Source organism: Peromyscus californicus, unplaced genomic scaffold (genome assembly GCF_007827085.1).
Source record: "Peromyscus californicus insignis strain IS unplaced genomic scaffold, ASM782708v3 Scaffold_21__1_contigs__length_65335640, whole genome shotgun sequence".
Taxonomy (NCBI): Eukaryota; Metazoa; Chordata; class Mammalia; order Rodentia; family Cricetidae; genus Peromyscus; species Peromyscus californicus.
In genome coordinates this window covers 40857642-40875286 of record NW_026294514.1, presented here as the reverse complement: position 1 = coordinate 40875286, position 17645 = coordinate 40857642, and the positions used below count along the sequence as shown (strand labels likewise).

The window sequence follows — 17645 nt, the reverse complement described above, 5'->3', positions numbered from 1 at the left end:
CGCTTATATTATTTACAAACTGTATGGCCGTGGCAGGCTTCTTGCTAACTGTTCTTATATCTTAAATTAACCCATTTCTATAAATCTATACCTTGCCACATGACTCATGGCTTACCGGCATCTTCACATGCTGTTTCTCATCTTGGCGGCGGCTGGCAGTGTCTCTCTGACTCAGCCTTCCACTTCCCAGAATTCTCCTCTCTCCTTGTCCCACCTATACTTCCTGCCTGGCCACTGGCCAATCAGTGTTTTATTTATACAGAACAATATTCACAGCAGGTATCTTATAAATTTTCAAGCTTTTACCTTTGTTCAGTGAATGTCCCATAGAGGACAGAAGACTCTCCTTCAGTATAAGTTGAGCAGAGCTATTACAGTTCATGACACTAACATTAACCTACTTGGCTGTGTCCTTATATCTCAGAGGTTGAGCTATACCATGACCTCTTGGTACCTCAGACCTGTCAGGGCCACCACATTGCACCATTCTGGGGATCCCTTCGGAATTTTGGAAATTTTAGCTAGTGAGTTGCTTCTTTTTACATGTTTATCATTTGTATCTAAGTCATTCATAACTAGAATGCAACTACTTCTCATTTTGTCATCCAGTAGTTTTATAAGCCCCAAAACTGAAACATAAATGAAAATGATAAATCATCCATAGGTTATTTTTTGATATGAAAATACAAGTCTTTTTATGACTGGCATAGAATTATGTGTAGTATACAGCCAACATTGCTTTTCCCCTAATAGATGGTGGTCAGTTTTCTAAGTCAGTAAGAAAAGTTAGGAAATCCACAAGAGATCAGCCTACTTAATCAATAGTTACATCAAGAAACAGAACCTGGCTGAAAGGGGGCCAAATGGACATCTGTCAGTCACTCCTTTCTGCCTGGAGAAGCTCTGCTGTGATTCACTGACTGTCGGTAACACATCTCCATCTTGAGTATTTTATATGAGGAATCATATGCTATGTGCTCTGAAACATCTGACTTTTGCTAAACTGGGATCCATCCAAGTCCTATTTCACTTGTTATGGTTGCTACATATTGTTCAACTCTATGTAGATAGCACAGTGTATGCCTCTCAGTCTTGGCCATTTTCAGTCTTTTGCTCTTTCCAGTGGTGCTCCAAGTGGGTGCGTTGGTGCCTCTGTGTACATGTTTTTGTGAATAAATTCAGTGAGTGGAATATCTGGGTGATACGGATAATGCATGGGCTAGTCTCACATATTTTTGAAAAGCTCCATAGACATACAATCCCAGCATAAGAAGGAAACTGTAGATGTTCTGCTTCCTTCCCAGCATGTGTGATCACTCTCCAGTTTCATCCCATCTTCTGGGCTGACACTGGGATTTAGTGATATTTTAATTTTGTGCTTACCTGGGATGAGACTGAACAATATTTCTTGTTTAATGGCTATTGTGTTTTGTGACGTACCTTCCCATTTGACTTTTAGAGTGTTTCTTCATATTGCTGTGCAGCTCTGCACGTAAGTTTGGGAGTCCCATTGTCAGATAGATGTACTGTAATCATCTTCTCCACCTTGGTATTGGCTTTCTTGAACCCTTAATGGTACTTTGTGACCAATGCAAATTTCATTTTTCAATATAACTCATTGTTTCTGGCTTTCTTAACACCTTCATGCCTTTACAATGTTTGACACATTCCATAAACTTGTGTTGCTAATTTTCATTTTAAAAATCTTAAGCTTTCATATCACAATATAGTTCTGGAATGCAACTAGAGCTAATTTCTTATATAATAATTAAAAAATAATCCAAATTCACCTTTTCCAGGAATTTGCAATTGATTAAAAAACATTGGCTAAGCTGCCCATCATGTCCTCTTCTTCTGCACTGAGATATTCTTTGTTGTAAATTAATTGACCATGTATGTGTTGGTCTGTTTCTGAACTAAACTCTGGTTCATTGGCTTATTTGCATCATTTTGTCAACACTACACTGTCTTAATCACCACAACTTTATATAGCCATTTCTACCATCGAAGAGCAGCATTCCTACAGTTCTGTTTTCCTTCTGGCCAATCACCCTGACTACACTGGGCATGTGTTACACTATGCATACCAGCACCAGAGAGGCTGAATTAGCCTGGGCTAAATAGAGAGATCCTGTCTGCAAAAAGAAAAAAGAAACAAAAGAAAAATACATTGTCCCTCCTCCATTTCTGATTAGCTTAATTGCCTGCACACACACACACACACACACACACACACACACACACACACACACACACAATACAACTCATAGTTGAGCTTAATTAGATCTGAGGTGATCCCATCATCTCATTTCATCTGAACTACCATCTTTTACTTCATGAACATGGTATACTGTTCAGTTTAATTAGATTCTCTCTCTCTAATAATTTTGAGGAGTATGAGGCAGTTTCCCTGAGCCAGCACTCCCACTACAGTGCTGAAATGGATGTAGTGATAGAAAGCCATCTTTGTCTTATTCTTAATCTCAGAAGGAAATTTATCGTTATAAGTTAATAATAACTACTAATAATAATATAATATTATTATGATGTGGTTTTTTTAAGACCCTTAGTAGAGTGAGAAAATGCTACATTTCTAGGTTTCTGTGTGTTTATTTTTATAAGTGGGTAGTAAATTTTATAAAATATTGTCCTGGTTCTAATGGGACAATTATTATTATCCTCCTGTATTCTATTAATGTGGGAACTTTTATTACAGTTATCCTTATGGAAATGTGTTGCTTGAGTATATCATTATATTATAAGTGTGGAAAAATGTTACTAGTTATACTCATATCATTCAATGAGTTTCAAATAACTACCCTCCATATATTATATAGCAAACTGAGCAATAGAACCAACAATTAGGCAGGTCTTACTTTGCATGCTTCCAAGGTGTGCAGATTAGAGTTGTTACTATTAAGCTAAAAAATACCAGAGCCCAAACAGCACCATCCAGATTTTCGACACTGACAGCAGAGCATGTAATTGTGCTGCCCACTCACCTTCCAGGGTTGAACCCATGCAGAGTTTTACAAGTTCTGCTTCCTTAAAAAGGTACTCATCCAACAAATATGAAACAAGGGAAAGAAGCGATAGCATCTGAAACTACCATCAACTTTAAACAAATGTATAGACACAGACAGAAAAATGGGCAACCCCAGAAATACTTACCTTTGTTATGAGCTATTACAAGTGAAAGAGTGGCCATGACAAGTAGCATGGAGGTGCCCCTCACCAAGTAATGCTGGCAAAGAAACAAAACCCGTGAACCTTTTTGAGGTTGTAAGTCACAGCAGTGTTGCTTGGACCCCAACTGGCAGTAAGAGAATTGTTCATGTTTTATCTAAAAATTATAAAAACTGGGAGAAAATTATTGATTTATTCAATGCTTACTAAGTTCCGTTTATATATTTTCAACTGTGTGGTGAATTTTGCAGCTCCCCGTTGCTCTGTCGAATGAGGACTGCCTATATTTTAGCAAAGACTTTTAAAAATATATTCAAGGAAGAACGTGATTATAATTTTCTTTCTTGTGTTGTCATCATGTTTTGATATTACAAGTTTGATAACCTCACAAAATGTGATGGGAAATAGTCATTCATTTTCCATTCTTATAAAGAGTTTATGTAAAATGCATGATGTGTTTTTTTTCTTTTTTTTAACTGTTCAAATGAATTCACTAGAAAAGGTATTTGAGCCTGGAGATTTTTTTTTTTACTGGCAGAGTATTCATTGCTGAATTAATTGCCAGTTGATTTCTTTAATAGATTTATGGTTTAAAAGGTGGAGTAACTTGGCCAGAGTTTTAAATAATAGTTTTAATGTGCTTTTCTCTAATGAAGTCACTCTGCAGGCAGCTGAAGGAGAAACATTATCAATGGGTCCCGTCACCCCATGGAGCTTATATGCTACAATACTAATATATCAGGCAAGGTGTGGCCATTGGTGCAATCATGGCATACTTTTATGGAGGTAGCCAACTGTGTTCTGACTAGAACTGAGGCTTATTCCCCAAGAGAGCACTCATAACTGGTGCTGTGAGGTTGGTCAAAGTCCATGGCTTAGGAGATCATAGAACCTACAGATCAACCCACTGCTTCTGTTTTACTAAATGGACGTGTTCTCAAACCGCCATCTAAATGTATATGTTTATACCTGTAGACTAGGGATGCTATTACCCTTGATCACAGGTACTTCTTTTAGTAGTACTCGTGTGTGATCAAGGTGCTGATAATGTAGAATTGTTGGGGGCTCAGCCCTCAACAGGACATCAGTATCGCCCCTTATCATGCTCAGTGAACTGCATGGGAGAAAGGGTAGAAAAGATAAGAGATAGATGATCAACTTTTTTGCATGGGTCGTAGAGATCAAATTCAAGTCTGCATACTTTGGTGACAAGCACTTTACCAACTGAGGTATCTACTCACTTTTTTTTATTTTATTCTTCCTGTGTCTGCGTGTGTGGTGTGTCAGAATGTATGCATAGTCATGCACATGGTAGCACATACGTGTTTGCAATTGCACATACAAACATGGGGAGGCCCAAGGTTGAAATGAGGAATCTTTAATCATTTGCTCAGCCAGGGCCTCTCAATGGAACCCAGAGGTCACTGATCAGAGATAGTCTGGAGCCAGCTTGCTCCAAGGTTCTCCTGTCACCACATTCCATGTGCTGGAATTAAGGTGAGCTAACACAAGCACCTGGCATGATGGGTCATGTGGATCCAAACATCAGTCTTCATGCTCAATGCTTGTACAACAAATGTTGTAGATGGTGAGCCATCCCCCAGCTCCCTGTCTCCTCATTTTAAACATTCCTTTAGTAGATATCCTAACTATTACAAGATGTACCTGTGCACTATCGTTTTCCTGTCTGAAAAAAAAAAAAACAGCTTTCTGTTTCTTTATCTTTATTTTATGTATATTTTCTTCAAACAATACATTTGATGATGTTTTTCCCATTTCCATTTACCCCCCAGATCCTCCCCACCTCCCTGTTCACCCAGCTTCATTTTCTTTCTCTGTCAAAATACAACTTAACAAGAAGCCACCCCCATAACACATCCACAAACGCAGAGCCTGTTTTGTGTTGTTTTAACAACTCTTGAGCATGGGGACTGCCTTGGAGTGCAGTTGGATAGACCCAGAGACACTCCATTGTGGAAAACTGATTTCCCTTTCCCAGCAGGTACCAACTACAAAAAGCTTCTTGGCATGGTATACAAAAAAAGCTACAAATCCTTCTCCTTAGAGGTAGGGATGTACATAGAAGATGAATCAGAAAGATAGTAAGAGCCCGTGAAGTGGACGACTCCAAAGACAGTGGCTTCTTGACACAACAGGGCTGCCATGCATATGAGGTCATGGAGACTGAGGTCATGCACAGGGCCTATGCAGGTTCAAACCAGACAGAATCACAGCACTGAGAAGGAGAAACAGACACAAAGTGTCTGTTCTTTTTAAAGTGTTTTAGCTTAGTTTTGTTCTCTCTTCCTTCCTTTTTCTTCTTTCTTTTGAATTTTTAGAAATATATTTTAATTTAAAAAGAATTACATTATTTCCCCCACTCCATTTCCTCCCTTCACCCCTCCTAGTTAGCCTCCCTCCAAGTGTCCCCATGCCTCCCTTTCAAGTTGATATCCTCTTTTGAATTATTATCATTATTGTAACATATATATGTGTGTGTGTTTGTATATCCACATGTCTATAAATACAACCTTCTGTGTCCATTTGCACTGATTATGTGTACACGGTTTCAAGGCTGACTACTCTACAGCGGACAACCAGTAAGAGGACTCATCATTGGGAGAAGCTAATTCTCCTTCTCCCTGTGGTCACTAATTGCCTATAGTTTTTTTATTTAGGGATGGGACCCTACAAAGTTTCCCCTTTGCACATTAGAATGTCCATTGAGATTGCCATTGTCCCCATCTTGTTTATGTGGCCATTTAGTCTAGGAGAGACTATTTCACAGCAGACTCAATCTAGTACTCTGGTGTTTACAATATTTTTGTCCCCCCTTCTCCATAATTTCCTACATGCAGGAGCTGTAATGTAGAAATGATGAGTGGAGTGGGCTTACCGTGATGCATTGATCTTTGCATTATGTCCAGTGTAGTTTTCTTTGGTGGTCTCCATTTCCTGTAAAGAGAGGCCTCTTTGATAAAGAGTAGTAGCTATACTTACCTATGGTTATAAGGATAAGAGTTGGAATGTTGTAAGAAATTATGATGATCTAGCAAAGTAGTGGTAGTCTACTTTTTTCTTAATGTCCATGACCTTACTAGTCACAGAAGCTGGCTTGTTTTCTAGCTTCAGGTTTCCAGTATCAGGAATGATTTTCCTCCTTTTGAGTGGGCCAAATGTCCAATTAGACAACTGCTGGTTGCCACCAGCATGTGAATGTCACTTATTGCCTTAAGAGATATCTTGTCATGCTGGTCATTATTGTTCATAGGTGTTGCAGCTGGGTAGGGCTCTTCAATTGCTCCCCTCCCAGGGCAGCTTGCACAGTATTTTCTGGTACTGTAGCAGCAAGACCACAGGAAAGAGGCTTTCAGTTCAGATCCTGCTGGAGTTATCAGGACCCTGTGCTTAAGTGTGCAGTGTTTCCAGCAATAGGGGTACATCCTCAGCCCCTGAGAGTCAACCAAAGTCTTCATCCATCATCTATATTGTTTGGGGGTCATTTGGACTACATTAACATTCAAAGGGAGATATCTTATGCTTGATCCAAGGATTTTTCTTAGTTTATGGTTCTTGTGGGGAACATTGTCAGCCCAATTGGCATAAGTTCCTATAAGATACACACACACACACACACACACACACACACACACACACACACACACACACATGTAGCTAGAGTTTTCCTGCCTGGCCCACAGTCAGGACAAATCTCTGTCACCTACCAGTCCCACAGCAGCTCAGACCCGACCAAGTAAACACAGAGACTTATATTGGTTACAAACTGTATGGCCGTGGCAGGCTTCTTGCTAACTGTTCTTACAGCTTAAATTAATCCATTTCCATTAATCTATACCTTGCCACATGGCTCGTGGCTTACCGGCATCTTCACATGCTGTTTGTCATCGTGGCGGCTGGCAGTGTCTCTCTGACTCAGCCTTCCACTTGCCAGCTCTATTCTCCTCCTTGTCCTGCCTACACTTCCTGCCTAGCCAATGGCCAATCAGTGTTTTATTTATTGACTAATCAGCAACACATTTGCCATACAGAACATCCCACAGCACACACACATTTTACTATAATTTTAGGTGAATGGATGTGAAATAATAATTTAAAAGCCTCTTTGAAGCTTTTATCAGAAAACCTTGGTGTTATTTGTCTTTCATTCTTCCTCTGTATTGACTTCAGTTCTTCCTCCCCAGTATAAGCCCCTCTCTGGTTTTCCATTGCCCACTTCATACCCCCTGCATCCTGCTATTCCCTTCCTAAGACCTACCCTTCCCCTGCCTATGTTCCTTTTATATTTTCCTGGTTTCTGAAGTTACTCCATGCTGCATACTCACATCTGAGGATTTTGAGCTTGGAATTGCAGATGAGAGAGAGAACATGTGGCATTTGTGTTGCTGGCTCTGTGTTACCTCACACGATATAATCTTTTCTAAGTTGATCCATTTACCTGAAAATTTCATGATTTCACTTTTCTTTATATCTGAACAGTATTCCACTGTGTCTATGCATCATATTCTCATTATCCATTCATGTATTGAAGGGTATTTAGGTTGTTTCCAATTCCCTGGCCATTGTAAATATGGTGGCTATGACTATTGTTGAGCAAATATCTGTGGAGTAGGATGGTGAGTCTTTGGGGCATATGCCAAAAAGTGATCATAGGGTGGATTTGTTTCTAGTTTCATGAGGATTCTCTGTATTGATTTCCAGATTGGTTGAACCAACCTGCATTCACAGCAACAGGGAATGAAGGTTCCTCTTTCTCCATATCCTCACCAGCATTTGTTGTCAGTTGTTTGGCTGGTCTTATCCATTCTTGGTGTCAGAGATAAAAATCTCAGTGTCCTTCTAACTTGTATTTCCCTAATTGCTAAGGGTAATGAATCCTTGGTTGAGGTATTTCTTAATCAATTTTATTACTTCTGTTGAGAACTCTCTGTTTAGATCCTGAGAACTCTCTGTTTAGATCCCTAACCCGTTAAGTTGGGCCATTAGTTTCCTGAACTCTTTGTGTTTTTAAGGTCTTTGTATATTCTGAATCTTAATCCCCTGTCAGATGCTCAGCTGCCAAAGATTCTTCCCCATTCTGTGGTGTTCTCTTTTATTCAGTTGTTTCTTTAGCTGTGTGGAGCTTTTTAGTTTTATGAGATCAGAATTGTTAATTGTTGTCCTTAATTCTTGGGCATAGGGAGTCCTATTCAGAAAGTCCAGTTTTATTTTACCCTTATTCTAATATCAACTAATATGTCTTATTTAGAAAACACATGGCCTCATATTTTTATATTTAAACATGTACTGTCAATGACATTACATTTTGTGTGAGAATTAAGGTAATATCCCAGTTTAATGATGTTTTCTTGTTTATGTGAACATCATTAAAAAGATATCTTATTTTACTAACTTGGATTCAATTTCATATAGAAGTTCTGTTATACACTTGACACTTAAAACATCTGGGATAAAAGTGTGTTTGTATGGGGGGGTGCATGCGCATGTAAGAAAGTCTTCATACCTACATATGTGTAGGATGCCTTGTTTTCAAAAGATCTTCATTTAGTAGAGGAATATAAATGCTAAGTCATAAAGTCAAAAACAGTAGTCCAAAGCAGGAGGGTTTGAGGAAGAGAGCAGAGTAAGAAGGTAAATATCAAACTAACGGAAAGAAGAAAAAAACCACACCAAGGGAGCCAAAGAATGAAGTCACAATGAGGTAGAGTGGAGGTGTTACGTCAGGGAGCCTCAGCTTGTAACTCTTCCCTTACATTTCAAAGGCCAGGGTCTTCCTAGATATCTTCTGATTTCACCTAGTTTTCTGTGGAAGATGACTTCCCCCCACCAAAAAAAAAGTTCCAAGTTTTACCTGTATGTTTAGAGCTATATTGGTGGCCTTTGAATATTTCTTTACCAGGAGCTTTTGTTGTTGTTGTTACTCACTATTTACATATTTTATTGCTTTCATACTTCATTTCATTTCATACTTCAGCAGAGAGATAATGATAAAAAAATCTTTTAAAATTTCTTTTACTTTTTGTTATTTTAAAATCAAATATATGAAATGAATTTATATAAAAAAAAAAACCATGGTGAATTTTCATAGAAAAGACATATATCCTGAACAAAATTGAACAATTTACCAGGAGCTTTTAATTAATAATAGTATTTGTGTGTGTGCGCACGCGTGTGTGTGTGTGTGTGTGTGTGTGTGTGTGTGTGTGTGTGTGTGTTAGGTTGGAATTAGTGCTTCTAGAATTTTAGAATATTACAAAAACTTGTGCCTTAGGATCTTTAGCTGTTGCTGGGTCCTAATGGCTCCCTTGGGAGATGGGGTGAGAAGGCGCAGCTTGAACAACGCAGACACCAGGAGTCAGGGAAAAGGCAAACAGCAGACTCGTTTATTTGGCAGTGGGGAAGGCCTTATACACCCTCCTCCCAGCACTCAGGATGCATCCTGATCCGGTGACATTGTGTGGTCACCCCTCATTGGCTGGGCACAATCAGGACCTTTGACAGCACCTGTTGCTAGGCCCTCAAGCAGACTCCAGGTTGGCTCATGAGGAAGTACGTTATGTGCATGCCTTGGCACCTGGTTTGAGCCCTATCTTCTTGCATTTAGCCACTAAAGAATCAATCGCCAGAAGTTTAATTCCCAGCCTTTGACTCCCAATTTATGAATGCCTTTCCTAGTTTTCAGGATACAGCCTTAAACAAGCTGGCATAGGAGTTCTCAATTTCAGTAGGGTAGACTTCAAAACAACAAATTTAAGGAGATTGGGAGCCACTACATATTACTGTATGTGACAAATCTTTAGACCTTCAATATCATAAAAACAGATAATAAAAGGCATAAAACATTAAGTTTAAGCCGGGCGGTGGTGGCGCACGCCTTTAATCCCAGCACTCGGGAGGCAGAGCCAGGCTGATCTCTGTGAGTTCGAGGCCAGCCTGGGCTACCAAGTGAGTTCCAGGAAAGGCGCAAAGCTACACAGAGAAACCCTGTCTCGAAAAACCAAAAAACAAAAAAACAAAAAAAAAAAATTAAGTTTAGACACAATAATAAGGGAGAGTTGAATATCCTACTCTCTTATTTATATAGATCCTCCAAATAAAGAAAATCAACAAAGAAACCTGAGAGATAGATTACACCATATATTAATTGGTGTTAACACTTATCTACAGAACATTCCACCCAACAGATAGGAATATGCATCTTTCACAATAGCACATGGGACTTTTGATAAGACTGAGAACATTATAGGACACAAAACAAGTCTTTTTTGTTTGGTTGGTTTTGTTTTCTTTGTTGTTGTCTTTTTTTAAATTTTATAATTAATTTAATTTTACATATCAGCCATGGATTCCCCTGTCCTCCCTCCTCCCGCCCCCCCCCCCCCTCCACCCTCCCTCCAATCCACCCCCCATTCCCACTTCCTCCAGGGCAAGGACTCCTCTGGGGATTCAGCTCAGCCTGGTAGATTCAGTCTATGCTGGGACACTTTGCTCAGCCTGGGTGAAGGGAGGAGGAGACTGGACCTACCTCGACAAAACAAGTCTTAAATAAATATTTTTTAAAAATCAAAATAGTACCCTGTATCTTATCAGACCATAGTACAATAAAACTAGACACCAACAGTGTTATCTCAGAAAAATATGCCTTAAATACTTCAAGACTGAATGATATACTTTAGAATGAACAAAGGGCCATTGAAAAATTCAAGGGGAAAAATGAAAATCCCTGGAGTAAAGTGGAAATGACAGCGGAACCTAACTGCATCTGTGATATAACCACAATAGTTCTAGAAGGAAAGCTTATAGCAATATAGGTTCTCACATTAAAATATCAAAGGAACCGGCAATAAACAACCCAATGATGTTCCCCTGCGCTCTAAGAAAGCAAGTTGCTAAACTCAAATGCAGAAGGGACCAAGAAATAATAAAAATCAGGACAGGAATTAATGAAATTAAGGCTAAAAGAACAATACATAAAGTCAGTCACCCAAAGAGTTGGTTCTCTGAAAAGATGGACAAAGTCCCCCAACTAACCAAACCAATTAAGTGAAAGAAAAAGCAGACTTAAACGAACCGAATTAGAGTCAGAAAGTGAGTTGTTAAAACAGACTCTGATGAAATCTATAGCTCATGGCATGCTTTTGAAAACTGATGTGAAAATATAGAAAAATATTTACATTTCTAAATACGTACAACATAACAAAATTAAAGCTGAAAGATATAAGCAACCTAAATAGGTCCATTAAATGGAAGTAATTGAAGCAGCAGTTAATGGTCTCTTCACAAAGAAAAGTCAGGGACCAGAGATGTTTATGATTGAATTCTACCAGACTTCTAAGACAGAGGAAGATCTGGTACAACATATCTCAACATTCTCCACAAAATAAAAAGGAGGGCGCAAGAGGGCGCAAAAAAGCGTGGGACGCTCCGCTTTTTCCTGTCTGAGGGACACGAGGGACTGTGTGCCTCTGTGCTCCAGTTCCGCATTGAGTCCGCGAGAAGGCAGAAGCAGAGCCCCAGTGGGTGCGATGGCCGCAGTGGTGGCCAAGCGGGAAGGGCCGCCGTCCATCAGTCAGGCAGCCGTACGAGGCAGCACCGCGGTCCTCGATTACTGCTGAGCCTCAGTGTCAGCGCTGTCGGGGGCCACAGCCGGCATCCTCGGCCTCACTGGCCTCTGCGGCTTCATCTTCTACCTCCTTGCCTCCATCCTGCTCTCCCTGCTCCTGATTCTCAAAGCGGGAAGGAGGTGGAACAAATATTTTAAGTCACGAAGACCTCTCTTTACAGGAGGCCTCATCGGAGGCCTCTTCACCTACGTCCTCTTCTGGATGTTCCTCTATGGCATGGTGCACGTCTACTGAAATGAAGGCAGGGGTGACTTAAAAGAAGAAAAGAAAAGAAAAGAAAAGGCTGGCAGGACTCTTGCCGGCAGTTAACACCGTGTAGACTTACTTAGTTTTTTGTTTGAGTTCGCTGCTTGTTCTGTACTGTTATAATTTATATCTGAAGACAGAGAGCCCGTAATATTCTTCAGATTAAATGAAGTGTGACACTTTGTCGAGTTCTTGCCTACCTTGATGCTGAGCCACTCTTTGAAGTCGCCAGACTTTGCTCCCTGGAGAGCAGGCACTAGGCCATAGCCTGTAATTGTCTTGGATTTACACCTAGTGGATCCAAAGGGCTTACATGAGAGAACATAACGTTCATCTTAAGGACTGTTGACAATTGGTGATACTAAGCGTTCTCTGTGTGCGGGCATTATGCTGTGTACTTTTTGCATCAGGTATGTTTTAATTCTAGCAATAACTCTATGGAGATGTTACTGTTAAACTTCTGTTGATGAAGAACCTGAGGCCCAGAGAGGTTAGATGTCTCTGCCTGGGGTGGCTCATCTCGGAAGAGGCAGAGCCAGGATCCAGTTACAAGGCTGTTTGCTTGTGCTGTGATGGATGAATGTACTGTATTAGATGAATGTACCTGTCCAGCATCACTTCCCACTAACCACTGCTTTCCAGTATGAATGAAATCAGTTAAGTCTCAGTTATACGGTCATAGCTAGTTACCTTTCCTATAAGAAAAAATGCAAGCTATTTTTCTAAAATGTGTCCTGTGGCGGCAATTAAATAGGTTATTTGGACATTTGAAAAAAAATAAAAAGGAAAAGACCAAACTCATTCTACAAACCCAGTAAAACCCTGATACTGAACCCCAAGACCCAAAATCAAATGCTATAAATCTATTTCCCTGATGAACATAGATGCAAAATTCTCCACAAAATACTTGCAAACCAAATTGAGATAACTAAGATCAAACATCGTGAACAAGTTGGTTTCATTCCAGAGATACAAACATTGGCTCAATATGTGCAAATCAATAAATATAACTTGCCATATGAAGACTTAAAAACAGAAATGCCAGAAATTTGATGCAGAAAAGCATGTGACAAAGATCACTGTGACTTCATGATCAAAATATGGAAGAAACTAGGATTAAAAGGAGCATATCTAAACATAGTAACAGCTATACATTATAAACTTATAGCCACTGTTACACTAAATGATGAAAAACTGAAGCCAACTCTGGCATGAGAGAGGGGTTCCTACTCTGACTGTTATTTAATGTAAAGCTGAAGTCTTAGAGCAACAAGGGGAAGGTATAAATGGATAAATATTAGAAAGGAAGAAATTAAAGTATGAGATGATTCTGCCCTTAAAAGACATGATGGACTCCACCCCAAACACTTCTGGATCTGATTATCACTCTCAGTAAAGTGTCAGTTTCCAGAATCAACATATAAAAATGTATATGTAAATGAATAGCTTTAATGTATACCAACACCAACAGATTTTCTGAGGAGGAAATCAGAAAAAAAAATCCCATTCACAAAAGCCTTAATAATAAAATCTGTAAGTAAAGGTAACAGAAGAGATGAAGAACTTCATTAGGAAACCTTTAAGAAAGAATTTCCATGCTCCTGGATTGGAACAATAGAATTAAAATTCTAAAAATGGCTATTCTATCAAAATCAGTGTACATATATATGTTGTTATCCCCTCAAATTTCCAAAGTTATTGTTCATAGAACTAGAAAAAAAGGAATCCTAAAATTCATGTGGGAATGTAAAAGAACATAGATAGACAAAGCAAATCATTTTTAAAATTTTGTTTTGAGATTTATTTATTTTTGCTGTATGGGCTGGATGGGTATTTGTCCACATGTAGTCTGTGCACTGTGCTCATGCCTGGTACACAAAGAGACCAGAAGAGGGTGTGAGATCTTCTGGAATTGAAGTTGCAAGTAGTTGCTAGCCTCCTTGTGGGTGCTGGGAATCATACTTGGGTCCCCTGGAAGAGCAGTCAATGCTTTTAACCACTGAGCCACACCTCCAAAGCAACCTCTAAAGCAGTTCTAAACAGAGAGAATACACTGGAAAGCATCATATTACTTGAACTGAAACTATGCTGCAGAACCACGGTGATCAAAACAAACCAGTCAGAATAGACGAGCACAAAAGCAGATCAGTGGAAAGAGAAGACAGAGAGATAGACTTACATAGATATAGACTCATAATTTTTGATAAATGAGTCAAACGCATTCACTGGAAAATGTCCCCTTCACCAAATGATGCTGGTGTCAAAGGATAGGCACCTGCTGATGGAAATGAGATTCATGTTTCTCACCCCCCCACACACATCAATTCAACTGAGTTAGAGACTTCACTTTAAAACCAAAAGCACTAAAACTGTTGGAAGGAAAACACTTCAGGACTTGGTTGTAGGCAGAAATTTTCTGAGTGGTATATTCTAGCTGCACAGGAAATAGCCCCAAGAATTGACAAATGGGATTTAAGCTGGAGCTCCATAGCAAAATAAGATGTCAAAAAAAATGAGCAGGCAGCCTGAAGAATGAGAGAAAATCTTTGCCAACTGTACCTTAGAACAGAGGTTAATATCTAGATTATATAAAGAACTGCAAAAACAAAACACCAAAAAAACCCAATGCCAATTAATAAACGGGCCATACACCTGGATAGACATTTTTAGTAAAAAAAAAAAATACAAATGGCCAATAAATGTTTTTAAAAGTATTCAACATCCCCATCTATTCATACAATGCAAATTAAAACTACTTTAGATTTATCTCACCCTGGACAGAATGGCTATTATCAAGAAAATAAACAATAAATGCTGGTGAGGATGTGGGAGAAGAACCCTTATCCACTGTTGGAAATTTGAGAGCTACTGTGGGCTTCTCAAAAAATTAAAACTTAAGGGGCGATTGCTCAGTTGACATTTGAGCATGAGGACCAGAGTTCAGATCCCCAGAACCCGCATAAAGCCAGATGCAATAGTATCTGTAATCCTAGTACACTTACAGAGAGGTAGGACAGAAAGAAAGAAGAATCCCCAGATGCTTACGGGCCAGCTAACCTGGCTTGCATGCACAGTGATGAATGAAATCCTGTGTCTTAGACAAGGAGAAAGATGGAGGCAAGAATGAACTCAGGTGAGCATGGCTTAGGCAGGCTATTTCAAAATTCTGGAGTCTGACTCTGAGGGATTTGTAACATATTTAAACATAGTAAAAATCTTAGGAAAAAAAGTTTTCTCATGGCAATTATCACAACGGAGTGAAAGGCAAGACTACATCAAAACTCCCTTGCGGAGTAGATGTCTTTTGTAGAGCACTTGTGACCTCTTCCTCAAGAATTGGTTCTATTGACTCAGAAACAATGCTCAGGATAAGAGGCTAGGGAGGAAGGGTTTGTAATAAGCATAATAGCAGTTTTGTTTGCTATTATGCGACCTCTTTTATGAGCATGGATTTTATCAGCTGAGAAACAATGCTCAGAAGTCTAGGAGATTCTGGTAAGGTCTGGTTCCACAGAACAGTAAAAGATCACTAGATTATTAAACAACATCCACTCCATCCTGTTGGGTGAACAGGTGTCAGTTTGAAGGAAAAAAAGCCTGCATGTTTAGCAATGTTGGTTTCTCTAGAGCTTCCTGTAAACATGTGGGCCTCCTGCCTCCTACAGATGAGAACCAAACCCAAGGTTCTTCTGTGTCCTCCACAGGCTTGCCATGCGCATGTGCAAGTGCGCTCACACAAGAATCCACAGAAAAATAAATCATGCATACACAGGGAAATACGTATCAAAGGTGGTAACTCAGGCTCATAAAGACAAACATTCTCTCTCATACACAAATCCTAGCTTCTAACCATTAAATATGTGTATCTAGTAGAAATAAATGTGACTAAAGGCCAGGAAACTAGAAAGAGGCCGTGAGACTGACATAAGAAAAGGTTTTAAGGGAAAGGATGCACAAGAGAATAGAACAAACAGGAAAGGGGAATACTTGAATACAGGGGGGAAGGTAGGCCTGGGAGATGAGGGAGATGGGGAGGTGCCGGAGAATCATGAAATATGTGTGAAAATGACATAGGGAAGTCTGTTACTTTTAAAGCTAATTTTTAAAATATTTAAGAAAAATAAATAGTCCTGGATATACCTCCTGCATATGCCCGTGATTAGGGGCATACAGTACCAAACTATGCTTGTATCTGTTCATAGTTGTCTTTTTCCAATCTGAGGCTCATGTTTGGAATTGTAATCTGCTTGCCCTGGATATCTGTCCTGATACCTGGGCAGTCATGCATTGCTCCCTGACGACAATTCCACAGCTTTGCAAGGGCTCCAGGATCCACAGAAGGGCATTTTATTCTCACTACATCATGTTCTCACTAAGGTTTAAGACCATCATCAATGGCGTTTGGATGTATCATGATAAAATCTACACAGAAACACAATGCACAATTCTACTGTATATCAAAATAACCTACAGCTAGCTGTGATGAACCACTTATACACTGGATTCTAAGTGCTGTATCAAAGCTTGAGACCTCAAGACTTTGTCTCACAGAGGCTGCTAGACAACCTTCTGGCTGATTTTCACTAAGTAGGTTGTTTGTTTTATGTTTGACATGTAGGAAATTTATGAGTCATCATTTAATTCTCACAAGAGAACAGGTGTACAAGCTGAAAAACAACAATTCTTAGATTCATCAGGGAAGTGTGGTCGGACCCTCAAGAGAAACTCTTTACCAGCAGCATGTACAGTTGTCTTTCTTGCTTTTCTCAGCACTGTGGCAAAGTAACATACAGAAACAACTCAAGTAACACACTTTCTCTCCTCACTGTTTCCAAGAAATTTAGTCCATCAAAGCGGGGAAGGTGTAGCAGAGCTCAGGATGATAGAGGACCGTTTTCACAGCTGGACAGATCCAGAAACAATGAAACAATCAGGGCTAGATGTAACCCTTGACCTTCCCACCTAGTGATCTTCACTAGCCAGGCCCCACTTCCTAAAAGCTCCACACCCCTCCAAGTAATGGCACAAACTAGAAACCAAACATTTAACCATGGCCCCATGGAGGGGCATTGCAGATTTAAACTACAATGTATGTCTTTGGAGAGTTAGCCCCTCCCAGCATTCCCCACAGTATGCATCTCACCCGATGGAAATGAGGAAAGTCTTCTGAAACCTGGGACCCAGCTACAGGGGTCCAGTGTGTATAACAAAACTAGTATTTCTACCCGACAAAAAACATATCAACACAAGTCTCCCCTATGATAACAGCATATCCCAGCTAATAACTGAAAATTAAGCTATTTAAGGATTCAGACAATACAGGGAAAACATAAGGATGTGAGAGTAAAGAGAAAGCTTTGAAACTGTCAGTAAACCAAACATTAAACATAACCCAACTCTTACCCCTATAAACATAAAACCTCACATCAAAGACCTTTTACAAGCTCTTGTTATTCAGGACATCAGACCTGGCGTATGAAAAAAACCACCATATATCTATGAGACAAGGAGAAAACATAGTATAAATCCACAAAGCAATTATCAGAATTCATCTCAAATATGTAGTTGAGA

General features: G+C 39.6%; 1 protein-coding gene and 1 pseudogene across 2 annotated transcripts in view; both read left to right on the top strand.

Annotated features, from left to right (window-relative positions):
- The window catches only part of L3mbtl4 (L3MBTL histone methyl-lysine binding protein 4), a 448777-nt gene that overhangs the window by 334012 nt on the left and 97120 nt on the right, over window positions 1-17645 (top strand). The gene's annotated exons all lie outside the window — the stretch shown is intronic.
- On the top strand, window positions 11730-12080 carry LOC128117803 (ER membrane protein complex subunit 6-like; annotated as a pseudogene).